The sequence below is a fragment of the Populus alba genome, chromosome 1 (assembly GCF_005239225.2).
Source record: "Populus alba chromosome 1, ASM523922v2, whole genome shotgun sequence".
NCBI classification, from domain to species: domain Eukaryota; kingdom Viridiplantae; phylum Streptophyta; class Magnoliopsida; order Malpighiales; family Salicaceae; genus Populus; species Populus alba.
The window spans coordinates 38,199,509-38,220,724 of NC_133284.1; the positions used below are offsets into that span (position 1 = coordinate 38,199,509).

Consider the following 21,216-nt stretch of genomic DNA (forward strand, 5'->3'; position numbering starts at 1 on the left):
ACTTTGGTATTTCTTCAATTAAGTCCCTGATTCATTAATTAAATTAATTCCAAGCTCAATTAAGTTTCAAAACTTATCAATTCTTCAATTAAGCCCTTGATTTAATTAATTAAATTACTTTCAAGCTCAATTAAGTCTCAAAACTTATCAATTCTCTAATTAAACCCTTGATTTGATTAATTAAATTAATTTCAAAGTTTAATTAAACCCCAAAACTTCCAATCATGTTACCATTAACCCAAATTTTAATTTATTCTTAATTTTTTATTATTTTTTTCATCATCATTTTTTCATCTTTTTTTTTATCATTTTTCAGTAAATAAAATAACAGTAATAATAATAATAAAATAAAAGGGTAAAAAATTGGGTTATGACAAAGGCTATGAAAAATAGTCAACCTAATTTTTGTGTTTTTTTTTTTTTCATATGGGTGACCATTTTTTCTAAATAAAAACTCAAAATCATCACTCTCTTGTTGAAACATTACGCATTTTTAAAAAGAAAAATGCCTTAAATATGACTTCAAGAATGTTTTTATTCAAAATATAAATTAAAAAATGCTATAGAATGTGTCGATCAAATTTGAAAATTAAAAAACTCGAACTTTTCATATAAAAAAATAAGATCCCCTCTATCTTTTGAAAATAACAAAAAGAAAATTAAGAATAAAAAAATATAAAAAAATTCATCTATATTTCTTATAATAAATGAGAGGTTGATTATAAAATATTGAATTTATATTTCCATTTATAAAAAGATCAAGAAAATTTATTTTTTTTTCCTAATATTAGTTTCTTTATTTTTTTACATTTATTTTAAAAACTAATGGTCAAAGTCTAATGAGAAATCGCATCAAATATATTACAGAACTTACAAATTCCTAATGAAATTAAAAAAATAATAAAGAGACCTAAATAAGATAAAAAAATTTGAAGAGTATAATGTCGAATTAATGGATAAAACTTATACTCTACCAGAAAATTACCACATACAAACGTAATCACTATTGAAATTTTTTTCATTATATATTGCAATGAACTTTATCAATAGGATTTTTCATCTCTATATCCATTGGTGAACACCAATAGAAAAATTCTCCTAGTATATACTAATAGTATATACTAATAGAATTACAATGAGATAATAAAGAATAAACTCAATAACCTGTGACTTTTACAGATGGCGTCACCAATGCAATTAACTCTATGGTAAAGTATGTTCATAAATATGTCGATAAAAAAATTCCCTCGGTATATATCAAGGGAATTATGGAGTGAATTACAGTAGGATTAAAAAAAAAAACAAATCATATTGTTCATATTTGTACCAACAGAATGACCGATAGAATGACTAACAAAATAATTTTATAGGTCATTTTGTCAATAATATTTAATTTATAACCTAGTGATCACCTTTCCTCTCCCCTTCCTCAAATTCTTCTTCTTTCTTATGCATTTTGGTTTTCAACAAGTAGCCACCCCTTCCTCCCAAATCTAAAAGAAATGCAACCTCCCATAACAAATTTAGCCACCATAACACTTAGTTTGTCAACATTTATGTTCTGATTCAAACTTTATTGGAGATTCTTCACTTTAAGTAAGCAAATATATCTTCTTTTTTATTTTTTTTTAATTTCAACTCAATTTTAAAATGTCAATTGTTTTTGCATATTTTTGTAGTATATGTATTTTGTTTGGGTGTTATTTATTTTATAGTTTTCTTCTCATTCAAATTTATTGTATGGGTTTGTGATCATTTTGGTTCAAATGTTGTCAAATTTGGTGGAGATATGAAACATTAAATGCCCCTAAAAAGTAATCACTCGGGCAACTTTTTGTGCCAAAAAAAGAAGACAATAAATAGTCATTAGACAACGTGTTGTGTGGTTTTTTTTTTAAAAAAAAAAAAATTATTCAAAACGATGTTGTTTTGGGTTTTATAGTGTTTTAATTTAGAGTTTTGGTCAAAGCTCAATTTAGTCCTCTAACTTTCAATTTAATTTAATTGCACCCATAAGTAACCCTAAACTTTTTATTTAATGCAATTTTGCCCCTGTTGAATTTCAAAATCAATCTTTAATTTCAACATCCTTTTCAATTTGGTCATTGGTTTTGTATTTGAAATTCGACCCTAGACTAACTATTAAACTTTTAATTTTCTTTAATTTCACCCCTGATTTCAATCAAATTAGTCCCCATAATTCAACATCTTTTGCAAAATAGACCTCGACTGTGAATTTCTCCAATTTAGCTCTTAATTGACCCTAAAATCTTAATTTTCTTGCAAGTTTGCCCTTAATTTCAATCAATTTACTTGGTAAAAATTAGATTTAGTCTTTTCAAATTCCAATATTCTTTATTAAGCTCAAATGGGGCTCCCAAACCTATTTTTTCATGAAACCCCCGAATAAAATTAATTTGACTCATTTAAAATATAATTAAGTCATTGCACCTAATTAAATACTTTAATTAGACCCAAATTAATTCTTAAACATGATAAAACTTTAATTTAGCCCATGATTAAATTAAAATGGCCCATTAAAAATTTAATAATGTCCTTGGACTTAATTTGACCTTGAATTTGCATTGTTTCTTTTAGTCTTGGGTATAATAGGATATAATTAGGTCTTAAATTTCCTCCAAAATTATACCTTGATTTTTCTATATGTTTGAAATTCTCCTTGACTTGCTTTCTCCATGTCATCAACCTTTATTTTTATTTTTTGAAGAAAAAAAATGAATTTGGGAAATAACCCATAAATGGGTTTGACACCAATAATCAAGCCAAACATGCCTACGGAAAGAAACCAATGATTATCTTCAATTTAAATCATAATTAACATGCTTGGATGGGTAAACATAAATCAAGCCAACACACTTTCCATATATTTCATTCTTGATAAAAACTAAAGTTTCAGCAAGGTTAAAGTTTCTCCCAACTCAACCAAAACTAATCAAATCCAAATGGTGAGCTTAGCCATCATTATGTCATGCAACACATACCAAAAAATCAGAGCATTTTAAAGAATAGATCTCCCTCGATCGAAACAAAACCAAATTGACCATGAAATTTACAATATATTGTTCACAGATTCATAACATCTTGTTGGAGTCTCTAATCCCAATCTCATAATGAAGTGCTCATAAAGATGACTAGCATTTCTAAAATTGAGCAAGATCCAACAGTGAACGAAGGAGAAAATCGTTAGTGACCGTGGCTAACCTATAGGTAGTGTTTTTCTTGAAATGTTGCTAGCTAGAGTTATACCTCTCAAACAAAATAAAGGCTTTAAATCTCAATGGTTAGATGTTAGAGGGTTGTGAGGACCATAACATATCCTAATACCAACCCGTTCTAAAGGTGAAATACAGAGATATGACAATTTGAGATTCTGCTCTCAGGTACTCCCTCTCTCTCTTTTCTTATTTGTTTTCCTTTCAATCAGCTATCATAGGTATTTTTTGCATAATTTTACAAATCTATCCATATTTACTAAAACACCTTCATGTCAAGTTTGGGTACCTTTTTCGTTCAATCTAATGCCTTTTCTCGGTTTGCTTTTAAAATACCATGTGAAAAATCTCTCTCTAAAATTTCTTTTATAATAATTCAATATTATTTCATTTTATTTTTTTAACCAACCCATGTAATTTTCAGTTGTAAATTATCAATATTTTTATTAACATCATAAAATTTGACGAAGGGTTTACAATTTACCACTATTTCTATTTTATTTTTCATTATTCAATTCATCATGATGAAGTCTTCTATTCAAGTTTTACAAGGTTTCTACCAAGTCATTCACATATTTAAATTATAAATTATCGGGGTTTCACAATTCTTGTTCTTTATTGAAGCTTGAAATAGTATGAAATAAATGTTAAGATCTCTTCAACAATATAGGTCTCGCATATTGAAGCCTTAACATGCATCTTGTTTTTTTAATTTTCTCTAGGGTTAAACAAGTACCTACATGAAATTAAATGAATGTTTGGAATTATGCAAAGAAAGACAAAAAAAATTAATTACGATGTAAGTGTAATCCTTAACTTCTCAAATGGATACATCCATTTATATTGGACTAGGCTTTCAAATTTTGCCTAAAACGATAAGTGTATCAGTAGATGCAATATCGAGTTAAAAAATAATGGAGAGAATATCATATCAAGTTTGCATATTGTCTAGGCGATGTTTGTTTCAAGCCTCTCTCTATGTGTTTTATCCATAACTTGTTGTAGTATACATCTTTAAAGAAATGATTGGTCTTTGTTAGTGCATCATGTATCCCTTTTAGCAATAAATCCAAGTAAGCTAATGAAATGAATGTTCACATCAATACATGACAGTCATGGCTCTTCATTCCATACAATTTTCAATCCTTCAAATTCGCCAACCTTGATATGTTCAAGGCTTGACTATCAGGAAAACACAAACTTTTAAGCCATTAGTAGACTAGTAACTATGCATTCTTGTCTAAGGTGAAGTTGACTTTGGTCTTTATAACTCATGACATAACATAAACCAATTTTATATCCATTATATCCTTAATGTTGTCCTTTGTCTTCCCCTTTATGTTTATAATCATGTTGAAACTATTTTCAAACTCGTTTTTTTCTATGTGCATGACATCAAGGTTATGTTAGAGGAGATTTATCTTTCAATAAGGAAGTTCTCAGAAAATACTTTGTTTTTACCTAATTGAGAGTTAAACCAAAACTAGAAAACTTCTATTTACCAAATTGAAAGCCGAACATAATGTCATCGTACTTTGACACCATGTTAAATAATTCTTCACCCAAAAAAAAAAGTGGTGGTACAATATCCTTATCAACTCTGTTAATAAAGAAGTCCTTTTTATCCTTTTGAACTTGTGATCTGTTGGCAAAAATCACCAATGGCATTAAAAAAAAGAATATTTTACTAGCGTGAATGCCTTGTTAATTTTCATATAGTAAGGACATGATAGTTTTCCATGTGTGCTCCAACCAAAAACCATTTTATAAGCTAAAAAACCATTGATAGTTCACATTAAAGTTGTCTTTATTAGAAATTTTTGTTTTCTCAATACATTATAAGTCAAAGCCTCAGATGACCATAACCATTTCAACTTATCAATCAATTGTTAAAGACAAACATTTATATTCCAACTCATACTATTAGGACTAGGTATGACTAACACGACCAAAAGATTGATGTCTTCTCCCAAGTGCAGGAGTGTAGAAGTAATAAATAACCCGGCAATACAGGGATCGAACCACAGGGAGGTTAATTATATAAATTATAAATAACAATAATACAACAACAACAACAACAAATAATAACAACAATAATAGTAATAGTAATAATAATATTAATAGTAATAATAATAATAATAATAATAATAATAATAATAATACTAGTAGTAGTAATAGTAGTAGTAGTAGTATTAATAATAGTAGTAGTAATAATAATAATAATAATAATAATGAAGAAGAAGTTGATGAGAATTTTGAGATGGAAGATCAAGAACTTGAATCAAACAATGTTAAAAACAAGTGTGAAGGTTAGAGGATCCACTAATGGTATTTTAGATAAGTATAATATAAACTCTTATTACTCAACTGGAGATCACACACAAAGGAGGTTCCAATCGGATTATAAATGGTTAACATGATTACATTAGTTATCTTATTCGAATAATGCTAATACTTGTAAATATTGTTAGGTATTCATGATTATAACGTATGTTAACAACAAATCGAATTCCTTTCATAGCGAATGTGTAGGTTATATGACATGACCAAAAGATTGATGTCTTCTCTCAAGTGTAGGAGCGTCGAAATAATAAATAATCCGACAAGACCGGAGTCGAACCATATGGAGGTTAACTATATAAATTATAACTAATAATAATAATAATAATAATAATAAGTTAAAGAGGACTTTGAAATGAAAGATTAATGTGAGGATTCAACAATGATAAAAAAAAAAATGTCAAGGTTAGAGGATCCACTAATAGTATTAGAAATAAGTATAGTATAAATTCTTTTTATTAATCAACTAGAAACCACACACAAAGGAGGTTCCAATCAGATGATTTATCCTTAATAGTTAATTATAAATTTTTAACATGATCATATTAATTATTTTATTTAAGTAACACCAAACTTTTAAATATTATCAGAAATTCATGATGCTAACTTATGTTAACAACAAATCAAGTTTCTTTCATAGCACAGGTGTAGGTTATACCATATGGCTGGCTTTGAAAGTGCAAAGCATTTGTTGTGCCAAGCATTTGTTGTATCATTTAACAAGCAAATCTAGATTAACCATTTAACAAGCAAGGTATTAAGAATTAGTAAGATAAAAAGATAAGACATGTTAATAACAAACTTTCTTGGATATAAACATTGAAGTCCATGTTGAGTTTATATTGTACCTATTCTAACACCATTAGTGAAACCTTTTCACCTTGACATAATAAACTTAGCTAAACATAATGAAGAAGAGAAACATAAACAAACAACATAAGAATGTAAGTATAGTAAAGGAAATGAAAAGCATAAACAAGAGATTAAGGAAAATATAACATGAAATAAAACTTAAACATTACAAAAATATAAAGAAAGAAATAAAGAGCATGATCTTGATTTGAACAACCAAGATGCCTAAATGCATGGCAAATGCCTCCTTTTATAGGCCAAAATTTAGAACTATCGATTTGATGATTAATTGTTAAGTGAGTGGCCAACTTTTAACTTGGTGAAAATCCTTATCTTCCTGTCTGAACAAAACATCATTGCTAACATTAGAATTGGAACCAGCTATACTGATGAAAGTTCTAAGAAATTATCTTATCTTTCCAGGAAAAAAAATTAAGGTCATTTGGACTTCTAGAACTCGAGATATGGGCTAAACACTAAATAGTGTCTAGGTTGCAGGACAAATTCAGACTTCTTCATTATTATTATAATTTAGACTTGAAAACAGCCTTTTTAAATCTTGGACTCCCATCAAAGTTATAGGCCTATGTCTTACCTTTCCATCCATATAAAGCAAATCTAAATCCGAGATCTACAACTCCATATATGATCAATTTATCGAACAGTGTTCCATTTTGGACTACACCAACATCTCTTTTCTAAGTTTGGCCCTCTCTTTGTCCTTTCAATTTTAGTATTTAAATTCATCAATCAATCCTTTCATTTAAGTGTTAGGCCTACATTTAAGATGAACATTTACCATAAATTAAAGGTATCTTATATTATTAGATATGTTATTATAAAACATACTTTAGTTAAGGAGATATTGATACTTCAAGTGCAAAATGATGATATAAAACCTTGATAAAAATGCACTTTTAAGTACTAATCACATAGGCCTACAACTTTCATGGAGAACCCAAGATTTAAAAAGGCCGTTTTGAAGCCCAAATTATAGGAACAACGAAGAAGTCCGAAGCTGTCCTGCAGCCCAGACACTGTTCAGTGTTCAGCCCATATCTTAAGTTCTAGAAGTCCAAATGACCTCATATTTTTTTTGTTGGAAAGTTGAGACAATTTCCTAGAATATTCCTAAGGATTATGTGCAAATTATGATGTTAGCAATGACGTCTTGTTCAGACAAGAAGATAAGGATTGTCACCAAGTCAAGATGTGGCCACCCACACATCAATTAGTCAACAAATCAATAGTTCCAAATTTTGGCCTATAAAAGGAGGCATTTACCATGTATTGAGGCATCTTGGTTTTCAGATCAAGATCATGCTCTTGCTTTCTCTCTTTGTATTGCTTATGTTTTGCTTTCATTAATATCAAGTTTATGCACTTCATTTCCTTTACTTTACTTAGTTAACTTCTTTCTCATTTATGTTCTTATTTTGTTCATTTATGTTTCTTTCTTTCATTATGTTTGGATAAGTTTATTATGTCAAGGTGAAAAGGGTACACTAATGGTGTAAGAATAAGTATAATATAAACTTAACATGGACCTTAATGTTGGATACTAACATGTTTTATATTTGTTATCTTGTTCACTTTTAATACTTTGCTTGTTAAATGGTTAATTTAGATTTATGTTGTATAACACTTGGTACAACAAATACTTGGCACTTTCATAGCCCATATTGTATGGTATAACCGACACCTGAGCTATGAAAGGAACTTGATTTGTTGTTAACATAAGTTATAATCATGAATGTCTGCCAACATTTACAAGTATTAGCTTTATTCGAATAAGATAACTAATGTAATCATGTTAACAATTTATAATCTGATTGGAACCTCCTTTATGTGTGGTTTCCAATTGAGTAATAAGAGTTTATATTATACTTGTTTGAAGTACCATTAGTGGATCCTCTAACCTTGACATTTGTTTTTATCATTGTTTAATCCTTACATCAATTTTACATCTCAAAGCTCTCTTTTATTATTACTATTACTATTATTAATATTAGTAGTACTACTACTATTATTACTATTATAATTATTATTAGTATTACTACTAATTGTTATTATTATTATTATTACTTTTACTATAATTGTTATTATTCTTATTATTGTTGTTGTATTGTTATTTGTAATTTATACAATTAACCTCTCTGTGGTTCGACCCCGGTCTTGCCGGGTTATTTATTACTTCGACACTCTTACACTAGGGAAAAGACATCATGCTTTTGGTCGTGTCAAGTTTTTGGCACCGTTGTCGGGGAGGTAAATTCTTGTATAAATTATAATATTTTTTTATTTTCTCTTTTCACTTTTCATTTTATCTAACTCTTGTTTCTTTTGTTTTGTTTTGTTTTGTTTTTTATTTTATTTTATTTTCTTCCTTTTATTCTCTTCTTACACGTGCATGAGAGTTTGGTCACGTACATTAAGTGATAGACTTTGTATGATATCCTCATCATTTTCAGAAAATATGGCTGAAGAAGATAATCAATCGCTCCATAATGAGAATAATGAGAATAATCGTATGAGGACACTTTGAGACCACATGAATCCCACAAGAACAAGTGCACCCTCATGCATAGTTTTCCCTCCTAATGCATCTCATTTTAATTTTAAGCCAGGCATTATTCAACTTTTACCTTCTTTTCATAGCTTAGACCTAGAAAATCCATACTTCACTACCAGAAACTTGCTAAATACCAACGGAATCCCTGACAGAATATTTCTATCGGTATTTTTTGGTCGAAATTACCAACGGAATATTTCCGTCCGTAATTCGGTCGGTAATTACCGATGGAATAGAATCGTCGGTAATTATCGACCGAATTACGGATGAAAAGTTTAGAATTAATGAAAAAAGGGCGGGTACCTGACGCAGAGGTTTTGGCGGGTGATTTTTTCGATAGAATCACCGACGGATTCAAAGCCTAGGACCCGTACGGGCGACGTGACCAGTTCACCGTAAAAAATACCGACGAAATCACCAACGGATTTGAATGTCAGATCCGTACATGTGACGTGACAGGTGCACCGTCCAAAATACAGACTGAATCACCGAGGGATTTGAAAAGCAGGTCCGTGTGGTGATGTGTCGATTCCCCGTCACAATTACCGACGGTGTTATTCCGTCGGTGAGTCCGTCGGAAAAAGTGAATATATGGCCGCCTTGCTGACACTCTCCTCCCCCATTTCTCCTTCTTCTTCCTAATCCTAAGTCTCCCCATCTGCAAATAACCAGGCCCCCCTCGCCCCCAAACAAAAATCTTTCTCATATCAGCAGTTGTATTTCTTGAAGTTTTGTGGTCACGGCGTCCGTGTTCTGATTTACCGATGGATTTTATCAATTTTTGTAAGTAATTCTATCTTTTTAAATTTTAACATTTAAATGTAATTTTTTTTTTTTTTAGTATATGTATTTTTATTAGTAGATGTACATGTTTTATTGTTATTTCTCAAACAAACTTGTAGTTTATGAATGTATAATTTTATACCTGTTATGGTTTTTTTTAGATTTTGTAAGATTGTATTTGTTTGTAAATTGTTAAAACTTTGTGGAATTACCGAATTACATGTTATGTTTTGAAATAATTAATAGCTTGCTTAATGGGTTCTTTTTAAGTTTTATCGATGGTATTGCAGAGTGGTAATTTCTGTTAATTTATATATATATATATATATATATATATATATTAATTTGTATGGATGTTGATAAATGATAATGAATATTTAATATTTATGAGAAGTTGTGATTGGTTTGTTGGATAATCTCGAGGTAAAGTAATATATTTACAAGTTTATTTACCTAACTTAGTTAATTAATATATACATGATGTCATCATAATTTTATAGAGGTTCGATAGAAGTCATGGATGATCATTCATGAATGTATCTAGATTCACCCCAAGGATTGCAGATGATGGATTATTGTAACGGGGTTCAGGGTTTTATTAATTTCATAACATCTATTCCCAGAAATTTTACTGGAAGCGGTATTAGGTGTCCATGCAGGAAGTGTCAAAATAAAAAGTATATGCATTTAGATATTGTAATGATGCATCTTTTACACAAAGGGTTTGTGGAGGATTACGAGTGTTGGTATGCACATGGAGAGGTATTTGTTAGTAATAGGAGAATGGGAGAAACGGTGGTTAGGTCAACTTCTAGTGCTAGCAACATGCATGAAGCGGCAAATGACAACATTAATCCTTACAGAAACATGGTTATGGATGCTAGGAGAACGAATCAAGGTAATGTCAGTCAATGTCCAATCGTAGAAGAAAAACCTAATGCAGAGGCAGCTAGGTTTTTTGATTTGTTGAAAGATTCTGACGAACCATTATGGGATGGCTGCACAAACCACAGTAAATTGTCGGCCGTGGCACAGTTGTTCACCATTAAGTCAGATCACGGGCTGAGTGAGGCTGAGTATGACAAAATTATTGATTGGGCAAGAAGCATTTTACCTGAAGGGAACAGGCTGAAAGAGAACTTCTATGCTGTGAAGTACATGATGAAACCCCTCGGTTTAGGATACTAGAAAATTGACATGTGCCCTAACTTCTGCATGTTATACTACCTTGAAAATGTTGAGATGACCGAGTGCATGACATGCGGGCATTTTCGTTACAAACCCAGAACTGGTAAGGGAAAGACTCTAGTGGCATATAAAAAACTTAGATATTTCCCAATCACACCTAAACTGCAGAGGTTATTCATGTCACGAAGGACTGCTGAGCACATGACATGGCACCAAACACATGATGCGGTCAATGGTGTGATGGTGCATCCTTCTAACGGCGAAGCGTGGAAACGCTTTAACAGTGTGCATCCTGACTTTTCAGCTGAATCAAGAAATGTCCGTCTTTGGTTGTGTACAGATGGATTCAACCCATTTAGGTCATTTGCTGCTCCCTATTCTTGTTGGCCGGTCATACTCACAGTTTATAACTTGCCACCGGGAATGTGTATGAGGCCGAAGTTCATGTTTTTATCTACTGTCATACCCGGTCCAAGCAGCCCGGGGCGGAATATAGATGTTTGTCTTCGACCGTTGATTACTATTATTAATATTAGTACTACTACTACTACTATTATTATTACTATTATAATTATTAATAGTATTACTACTAATTGTTATTATTATTATTATTACTATTACTGTTATTGTTATTATTGTTGTTATTGTTGTTGTATTGTTATTTGTAATTTATACAATTAACCTTTCTGTGGTTCGACCCCGGTCTTACCGGGTTATTTATTACTTCGACACTCCTACACTTGGGAGAAGACATCAAGCTTTTGGTCGTGCAACACCCCCCAACCAGCTTATTACTAGTCCCTAGTAATCTAAGCGTTAAATTAGAAAAACAATTTGCAAATTCTACAAAGCAAGGCATTCATCATTCAACTTTCATTAATCTATCCAAATAAACAAACTCATTAAATTTATATATCTACTCAATACCTCTTAAACAAGATATTAGTAAACCTTCCTTCTGTGCTCAATACATCAACACATAGTTATTGGGCTTTACTTGGAAGAAAACAAAATTTTTTGTTCTAATGTTTAAGGTTAACTTCTTTGGGTTAAGATTATTATCTTTTATATATATATATATATATATATATATACACACACACACACACACACACACACACACACACACACATAGAACTTGAAACACAATGCATTTTTAACCCATGTAACGAGCTTTCGGCTAATGATTCCCAAACTAGTTGGTCTTAGGGAATTAGGTGTCGAGATACCACTATGAGCTTAGTAACTCGGGTTGCAGATATTAATATATAGATAGTGCAATGTTTGATTCCCTTAATCTTTTCTTCTCAACCCATGTAACAAGCATTGGGCCAATAACTCCCAAGTCAGTTGACTTTAGGACATTAAATGTTAAAACACCCCTTCAGGCTTAATTGCTTAGGTTAGGGAGGCTACGAAACCAAACTTATCTATGTTTTTATTATCATTATTTTTTTGTTTTTTTTTGCAAATTATATACTATCCATTTCCCTTAGTTGTTACCTTTAACAAAAGAGCATAAATAATGTAATAATCCAATCTGCAATCCACAATCATATGTTAAAGTGTGTGTGTGAAAATAAAGATTTAAGAATCCTTGTTAAATGAGCATATGAGCAGAATCAAGTGATAACAATATGAGAGTTTGTAAACCTGAATATTTCAAGAAGTATTTTGATAAACCTTGTTAAGAATGTTTACTAAGATGCGTCTCAAGTCACTTTAACAAAAGAACTCCTTTTACTCTGCCATCCTAGTAATAACAGTTTTGCAAATAGTTTATGAAATAGAAAACACAGTTAGTTTTTTTTTTTTTTATGTCAACTACTACCCTCTCCCCCAAACCAAAACGAGACATTGTCCTCAATATCCTAAGGTAGAAAGATGGAGTATAGAAGACATCACTTGAAACAACAAACACTAACAAACCTAAAACAAACTTAAACAAATATAAGAAATAACAAAACAAAATAATGTGCTATTAACAAAACCAAAAGACACAAGGTTTCACAAACAAAGGCTCAAATCCAATTTAAGCTTTTTGTGGCTTTCCGTAGTTGACTAATTTATACAACTCATGGAGGGATCAATTACAGGGATGAAAGATTGTAGTTGGTCAATCAATTGTTCAGTAGTAGTAGCAGAGATTATGATTTGTTGTGCCGAAGATGTTAGAAATTGTTGTTCCACAGCTTGATCAAGAAAAGATAACAAATTATCATAAAAACCATTAACATTTAACAAACCTATAGGTTTATGATGAATGTGTAGTTGGGCCCAAAAGGAAATATGAAAGATCTCTTTCAATGTGTCTAGACCACCTGGTAAGGTAATGAAGGCATCAGTATGGTTAAACATTGTATTCATTCGATTAGACATTGTGGAGACTTGTAGTTCCTCTTTAATTGTTTTTTCAATGATGTCCCCTTTTGCTAAAGCTTTGGGGACGACCCTCAAAACTTGACTGCCTCCTAAGAATGCAGGTGTTGACACACTCCCTATTAACCCAAGGCTGCCTCCCCCATATACTAAATGAATCTTTCTCTCAGCTAGTATCTGACTAAAATGATTTACGGATTCTATAAACTCCTTTTCTTTTCCAGGACTAGATCCATAAAAAACACAAATATTTTTATTTTAAGAGCTGAGGATTCTGCCATTTCAAGACTTGTCTATGCTTGTAGAATGTATGGGTTGAGTAGAAATAAAGGGAAGAAGAAGAAGGTTTTATTTATGAGAAAAAGAAAATGCAATCATATCACCTATATGGAAGCCAGCTGGAGTCTCTCTCTCTTTCTTCCCCCTTTTTTTTGTTCTTTTTTTTTTAAAAAAGAAGAAGCATGTGTATGTACAGGTAGTTGTGATTGTGACTCATATCTTCCTTTGGTTTTACGTCCAAGAATGTCTTAAACGCCCTCTATGGGTCAGGGATAAGCTTCCCATCCAATTTTCTTAAAAACTGGCAAACAGGGTCTTTTTTTTAGTCAGATTTCCAAGACTATGATGGGCATGTTCTTTATAAAAATGGGGCCATAAATCATGAATTGCACAATGCATATTTCTACTATGATGAGACTTAAGAGTCAATAGAAGATTATCTAAAGACTCTATGTTTTGAAATAAATCCCACCTTTTGACAATTTTCACAGGTTTTGCAGAATACATATGAGTCCTTGAATATGGTGGGCTAGTAAAATCCATTTTGTAAGATTTTTGCAGTCGTCTTTTTTGACGAGAAATGATCCCTACATGCCTTAGAGTGATAAAATTTAATGACACTATTTACCTCATTATCAGGAATGTATCTTTAAAATATTTGATCATGACAATATTTGAATAAGTAAAGGTCATCCCAATAAAAGTTTTGCACATCACTCAAAAACTTTCTTTTGTCTTGGTTATCCAAATGAGCTGGCAAAAATCCTGAAGCAAGAAAATTGCTATTTTTAGCAAACCAAGGCATTGAACTAAGAGAAAGTAAAGATTCATCAGGAAAGTAATCATTGATTGGTGTGATGTCGGATGTTGAATTTATTATCAATTTTGACAAATGATCCACGACAATATTTTTAGTGCCTTTTTCACCCTCGATTGCTTCTTGTTTAGTCATGACATGAGGAAATGGAAGTGCTAGTGGGGAATTAGTCTTTTCTTTGCAATGTTCAGATTCAACCCCATCGAATTTTCTTAAAAACTGGCAAACAAGGTTTTTTTTAGTCAAATTCCCAAGACTATGTCGAGCATGTTCTTTATGGAATTGTGGCTATAAATCATGAATTAAACGATGCATATCTCCACCAGGATGCGTCTCAAGAGTCAATAAAAGATTATCTAAAGATCCCTTACTCAGTCCATCCTTAATGAATTGTATTTTATCTTCACGATTTATAGATACCATTCCTAAAGAATGACAAGTCCATCTAGCATATTTGTGACAGACTTTTATTCATTTTGCACGATGTTTCTTCGCAAAAGTGATTTTACATGTTCCAAGCATGTATGAAATGAAAGAATTGGAGGACTCACCTGATAATCAGACCTTTGTTTCAATCAGCTAGCGAATATCTTCAGGAATTCCATGGTTCATTAACAACCTTAAACTTTCACACATAGCACGGTAAATTTTAGTTATCACATTTGGAGGCAAAGGGGGGAAATACTTTTTCAGTTTTTCAAGAATGGTGTCTATTTTCAAATGATAATTTGAGATGAGATCTAAAGAAAGGAGAAAGAGCAAAGAATTTCACAAATATATACACAGATATCAGTTATCATGGGAAACTGAAAGAACCGATTTAAGAGTCACGGAGTACTGTTATCCGCCATTTGACCAGGGTGAGAGATTAGCAAAACAAAAGTAAAAAAAAATACACAAAAACAATGTGAGAGATAGAATCAATCTTTATATATAGGTTCACCCAATTCAATAGAGTCATTTTCAACTGAAAAATTGTTAAAATAAACTTTCAAACGATGGCCATTTACTTTGAAAACATTACCATTCTTTGAATTCTTAATATTATGGGCCATATATGGATACACATGTTTCACAATAAAAGGATCGCTCCATCTTGTTCTTAGTTTTCCAGAAAATAAATGGAGTCGAGAATTATAAAGCAAGACTTTTTGACCAACATTGAATGTTTTTCTCAATATTTTCTTGTCATGAAACTCTTTGATTCTTGCTTTATAAATTCTTGAATTTTCATATGTATCATTTCTTATTTCCTCAAGCTCAATTATTTGTAATTTTCGCAGTTGACTAGCATCATCAAGGTTTGAATTGAAAGCTTTAAAAGGCCAATAAGCTTTATGTTCAAGTTCCACAGGTAAGTGATAAGGTTTTCCATAGACTAGTCTATAAGGTGACATACCTAATAATGTTTTATAAGGAGTTCGATAAGCCCAAAATGCATCATTAAGTCTTAAATACCAATCTTTCTTATTAGGGTTCATTGTTTTCTCCAAGATCTGTTTGATGTCCCTATTAGGAAGTTCTACTTGTCAATTTGTCTGAGGGTGATAAGGGGTGGCAACTTTGTATGTGATTCCATATTTCTTCATTAAAGACTCAAATGCCTTGTTGCAAAAATGTGTTTCACCATCACTTATCATGGCTTGAGGGATTCCAAATCTATTTAAAATATTTTCTTTCAAAAACTTTATCACTATTTTGTGATCATTGTTTCGACTTGGAATTACCTCTATCCATTTTGAAACATAATCTACTACGACTAATATGTACAAGAAACCAAATGATAGAGGAAATGGACCCATGAAATCTATACCCCAACAGTAAAAGATCTCAATGTCAAGAATAGGATTTAAAGGCATCATGTGACCTTTTAAAATAGATCCTAACTTTTGACAATTTTCACAAGTCTTGTAGAATGTATGTGAGTCCTTGAATATGGTGGGCCAGTAAAATCCACTTTGTAAGATTTTTGCAGTTGTCTTTCTTGATGAGAAATGATCCCCACATGCATTAGAATGAAAAACATTTAATGACACTACTTACCTCATTGTCAGGAATGCATCTTCGAAATATTTGATTAGGACAATATTTGAATAAATAAGGGTCATCCCAATACAAGTTCTTCACTTCGTTCAAGAACTTTCTTTTATCTTGGGTACTCCAATGAGATAGCAATTGTCCTGAAACAAGAAAATTAGCAATATAAGCAAACCAAGGCGTTGTAGAGACAAAATAGTCAATGCATATGCGCTAACCAGTAATAGTGCTAGTTGGAATTAACTCATTTTTCTCATTTGTTATTATAGTGGCTCCAAACTTCTTGGGTAAAACATGGATAGGACTTACCCATTTGCTATCAAAAATAGGATAAATGATTCTATTATCTAGAAGCTTAATGACTTCATTTTTCACTACTTCTTTCATATTAGGATTAAGTCTTCGTTGCATTTCTCTAGAGGGTTTAGCATTTTCCTCCAAATAAATTATGTGTGTGCAAATCAAAGGACTAATTCCTTTTATGTCAGTTATGGTGCATCCTAATGTATTTTTATGCATTTTCAGAGTTTGTAATAACTTACCTTCTTGATGTGCATTAAGTTTGGAAGAGATTATTACCGGAAAGGTTTAATTTTCTCCAAAAAATGAGTATTTGAGATTGAATGGTAACGACTTCAAATCAGGTTGTGGTGGTTGAACACTTGAAGGTATGGACTCAATTGATCGTGGTGACAATTCTTCAATTTGTGGTCTCCAATTACATGCCTTTGATTCTTCCTGAAAATAGACCATTTGCAAATCGTCAAATTCATTAATCTTAGTTTCATTGGAAGTGGTTTGAAATTGATCATGAACTAATTATTCAATAAAGTCCACTTCCTATAAATCAATATCATCTCCAGGTTGCTTGCAAATGTTGAAAATATTCATCTCCAATGTCATGTTTCCAAATGATAGTTTCATCAATCCATTCCTACAATTAATCAATGCATTAGAAGTTGCAAGAAATGGACGCCCTAAAATAACATGAATTGAATTACATGCTTCAACAGGTTGTGTATCTAAGACAACAAAATCTACAGGGTAAATGAATTTATCAACTTGTACTATCACATCCTCAATTATTCCTCTAAGCACTTTTACAAATCTATAAACAAGTAAAAGAGTTACAGAAGTTGGTTTCAACTCACCTAGATTGAGACTTTGAAAAACCAAATATGGAAGTAAATTCACACCAGCTCCAAGATCAAGTAAAGCTCTTTCAATTTTATGTTCTCTAATAAAGCAAGAAATTCTAGGACAACTAAGGTCTTTATATTTCAAAGCATTATTGTTCTGAAGAATAGCACTTATTGTTCAGCTAAAAATGCTTTCTTTTTCACATTCAGTTTGCTCTTCACAGTGCATAGATCTTTCAAAAATTTAGCATATGAAGGTACATGTTTAATAACATCCAACAAAGGTGTAGTGATCCTTACTGTTTGAAAGTTTCAAGGATTTCAGAATTGTGATTCACTTTTCTTTGTTTGGTTATGGCATAAGGAAATGGAAGTGCTGGCGGAGAATTAGTCTTTTCTTTACAATGTTCAGATTCAACCCCTTCCTTGACCTCAGAAATTGACTCATAATCTTTCTCATAAGGTTCAAGAGTGGGTTTTTCAATAACCTTACCACTGCAAAGAGTGATGACTACTTTGACTTGATCCATGTGTTGGCTTCCAGAACTACTTGCATTTGCATTGTATTGTCCCTTTGGATTTTTGTGGTTGAGATGGAAACTTACCTTTTTCTTAATGAGAGTAGCAAAATTTGTCATGCTTTGAGCCAGTTAAGTGTTGATTGAATGAATGCATGCAATGTTTCCTCAAGATTTCTTCAATGAATGAATTGATTTGTTGCTTCTTTAGGGTCTTTATCTTCAAAAGTTCCATTGAACATCAATTCAACTATTTGTCTATCTTTAGGTGTTAACCCTTCATAAAATTGTGAAACCAATCTCCATGTTTCAAAACCATGATGAATGCAAGTATCAAGCAAGTCTTGATACCTATCACAACATTGGTAAAATATTTCACTTGGTTTTTGAGTAAAAGTTGTGATTTGCCTTTTGAAAGAGTTGGTTCTGTGAAATGGAAAAAACTTCTTTAAAAACTGTTGTTGCATTTCATCCCAAGCATGAATGGATCCTGGTCTCAAATTTTGTAGCCATGTTTTAGCTTTATCTTTTAAAGAAAAAGGAAAAAGCTTTAATCTGATGGTGTTCATGCTATAATATGAGTCATTATAAATGTTACAAACTTCTTCAAATTCTCTCAAATGCAAGTATGGATTTTCTAGATCTAATCCATGAAAAGAAGGTAAAAGTTGAATAATGCCTCGCTTAAAATTAAAATGAGATGCATCAGGAGGGAAAACTATGCATGAGGGTGCACTTGTTCTTGTGGGATTCATGTGGTCTCTAAGTGTTCTAACACGGTTATTCTCATTATGAAGTGACTAGTTATCTTTTTCAGCCATATTTTCTGAAAATGATGAGGATACCGTACAAAGTCTTCCACTTAATATACGTGGCCAAACACTCATGTATGTGTAGAAAGAGAATAAAAGGAAGAAGAAAACAAAAGAAAAAGAAAAAAAGTTAGATACAAGAAAAGTGAAAAGAGAAAATAAAATAAATACTATAATTTATACAAGAATTTACCTCCCTAGCAACGGCGCCAAAAACTTGACATGACCTAAAGATTGATGTCTTCTCTCAAGTGTAGGAGTGTAGAAGTAATAAATAACTCAGCAAGACCGGGGTCGAACCACAAGGAGGTTAATTGTTTAAATTATAGACAACAATAATATAACAACAACAACAATAATAATAGTAGTAGTAGTAGTAGTAATAGTAGTAATAAAGAAGAAGAAGTTAATGAGCACTTTGAGATGGAAGATTAATGTAAGGATTAAACAATTATAAAAACAAATGTCAAGGTTAAAGGAGCCACTAATGGTATTTCAAACAAGTATAATATAAACTATTATTATTCAACTGGAAACCACACACAAAGAAGGTTCCGATCAGATGATTTTTCATTAATAGCTCATTATAAATTGTTAACATGATCATATTAATTATCTTATTTAAGTAACACCAAACTTTTAAATATTGTCAGGAATTCATGATGCTAACTTATGTTAACAACAAATCAAGTTCTTTTCATAGCACAGGTATAGGTAATACCATATGGTTGGGCTATAAGAGTGCAAAGCATTTGTTATACCAATTGTTATACAACACAAATCTAGATTAACCATTTAACAAGCAAGGTATTAAGAATTAGTAAGATAAAAAGATAAGACATGTTAATATTAAACATTAAGGTCCATGTTGAGTTTACACTATACTTATTCTTACACCATTAATGTAACCTTTTCACCTTGAGATAATAAACTTAGCTAAACATAATGAAGAAAAGAAACGTAAATAAACAAAATAAGACCATAAATAAGATACAAGTTAACTAAGTAAAGGAAAGGAATGAAAAACATAAACAAGATATTAATGAAAGCAAAACTTAAGAATTACAAAAAATTATATAAAGAGAGAGAGTAAGAGCAAGTTCTTGATCTGAACAACCAAGCCCCTAAATGCATGGAAAATGCCTCCTTTTATATGTCAAAATTTAGAACTATTGATTTGATGACTAATTGTTGAGTGGGTGGCCAACTCTTGATTTAGTGAAAATCCTTATCTTCTTATCTGAATAAAACATCATTCCTAGCATCAGAACTGGAACCACCTATACTCATAAAAGTTATAGAAATTTGTCTTATCTTTCTAGGGAAAAAAATTAAGGTCATTTGGACTTCTAGAACTCGAGATATAGGTTGAACACTGAACAATGTCTGGGTTGCAGGACAGATTCAGACTTCTCCATTGTTGTTATAATTTGAACTTGAAAACGGTCTTTTTAAATCTTGGACTGCACATGAAAGTTGTAGGCCTATGTCTTACCAAATATATCCAAAAAATTAAGGTCATTTGGACATCTAGAACTCAAGATATGACCCAATTACCAAACAATGTTCTAGTTTGGACTGCACCAACATCTCTTTTCTAAGTTTGGCCCTCTATGTCCTTTCAATTTCAATACTTAAAGTCATCAATCAATCCTTTTATTTATGTGATAGGCCTGCATTTAAGATGAACATTTACCATAAATTAAAGGTATCTTATATTATTAGGTATGTTATTATAAAACATGCTTTAATTAAGGAGTTATTAATACTTCAAGTGCAAAATGATGATATAAAACCTTGATAAAAATGTACTTTTAAGTACTAATCAATATCATAAGGAACATATTGTTCTTCGTGTGCATTTCAACACATATATTTCTTCATGAACTCTTTTTGTAGAAGATGCATCATTATAATATCTGGATCAATAATTTTTTTTTTTATTTTAACACCTCTTACATGGATATCTAATATCGTCTTCACTAATATTTGCTTACTTAAAGTGGAGAATCCTCAATAAAATTTGAATAAAACATGGTTAATGACAAATTAAGTGTTGTGGTGGCTGAATTTGTTGTGGGAAGTTGAATTATATTGAGATTGGAGGGGTGGTTGTTTGTTGTAGAACGAAATACATAAGGAAGAAAGACAAATAGGGTAGGGGGGAGGAGAGAAGAGTTGATCGCCAAGTCATAAATTAAATATTACTAACAGAATAACTAACAAAATTATTCTACCGGTCATTTTATTAGTCATTCAATCAGTAA

At 31.3% G+C, this 21,216-nt stretch overlaps 1 pseudogene; it reads right to left on the reverse strand.

The window, feature by feature from the left end:
• Nucleotides 1-18,149, reverse strand: part of LOC140955244 (uncharacterized) — a 42,030-nt pseudogene extending 23,881 nt beyond the window's left edge.
• Nucleotides 18,150-21,216: the final 3,067 nt, after the last annotated feature.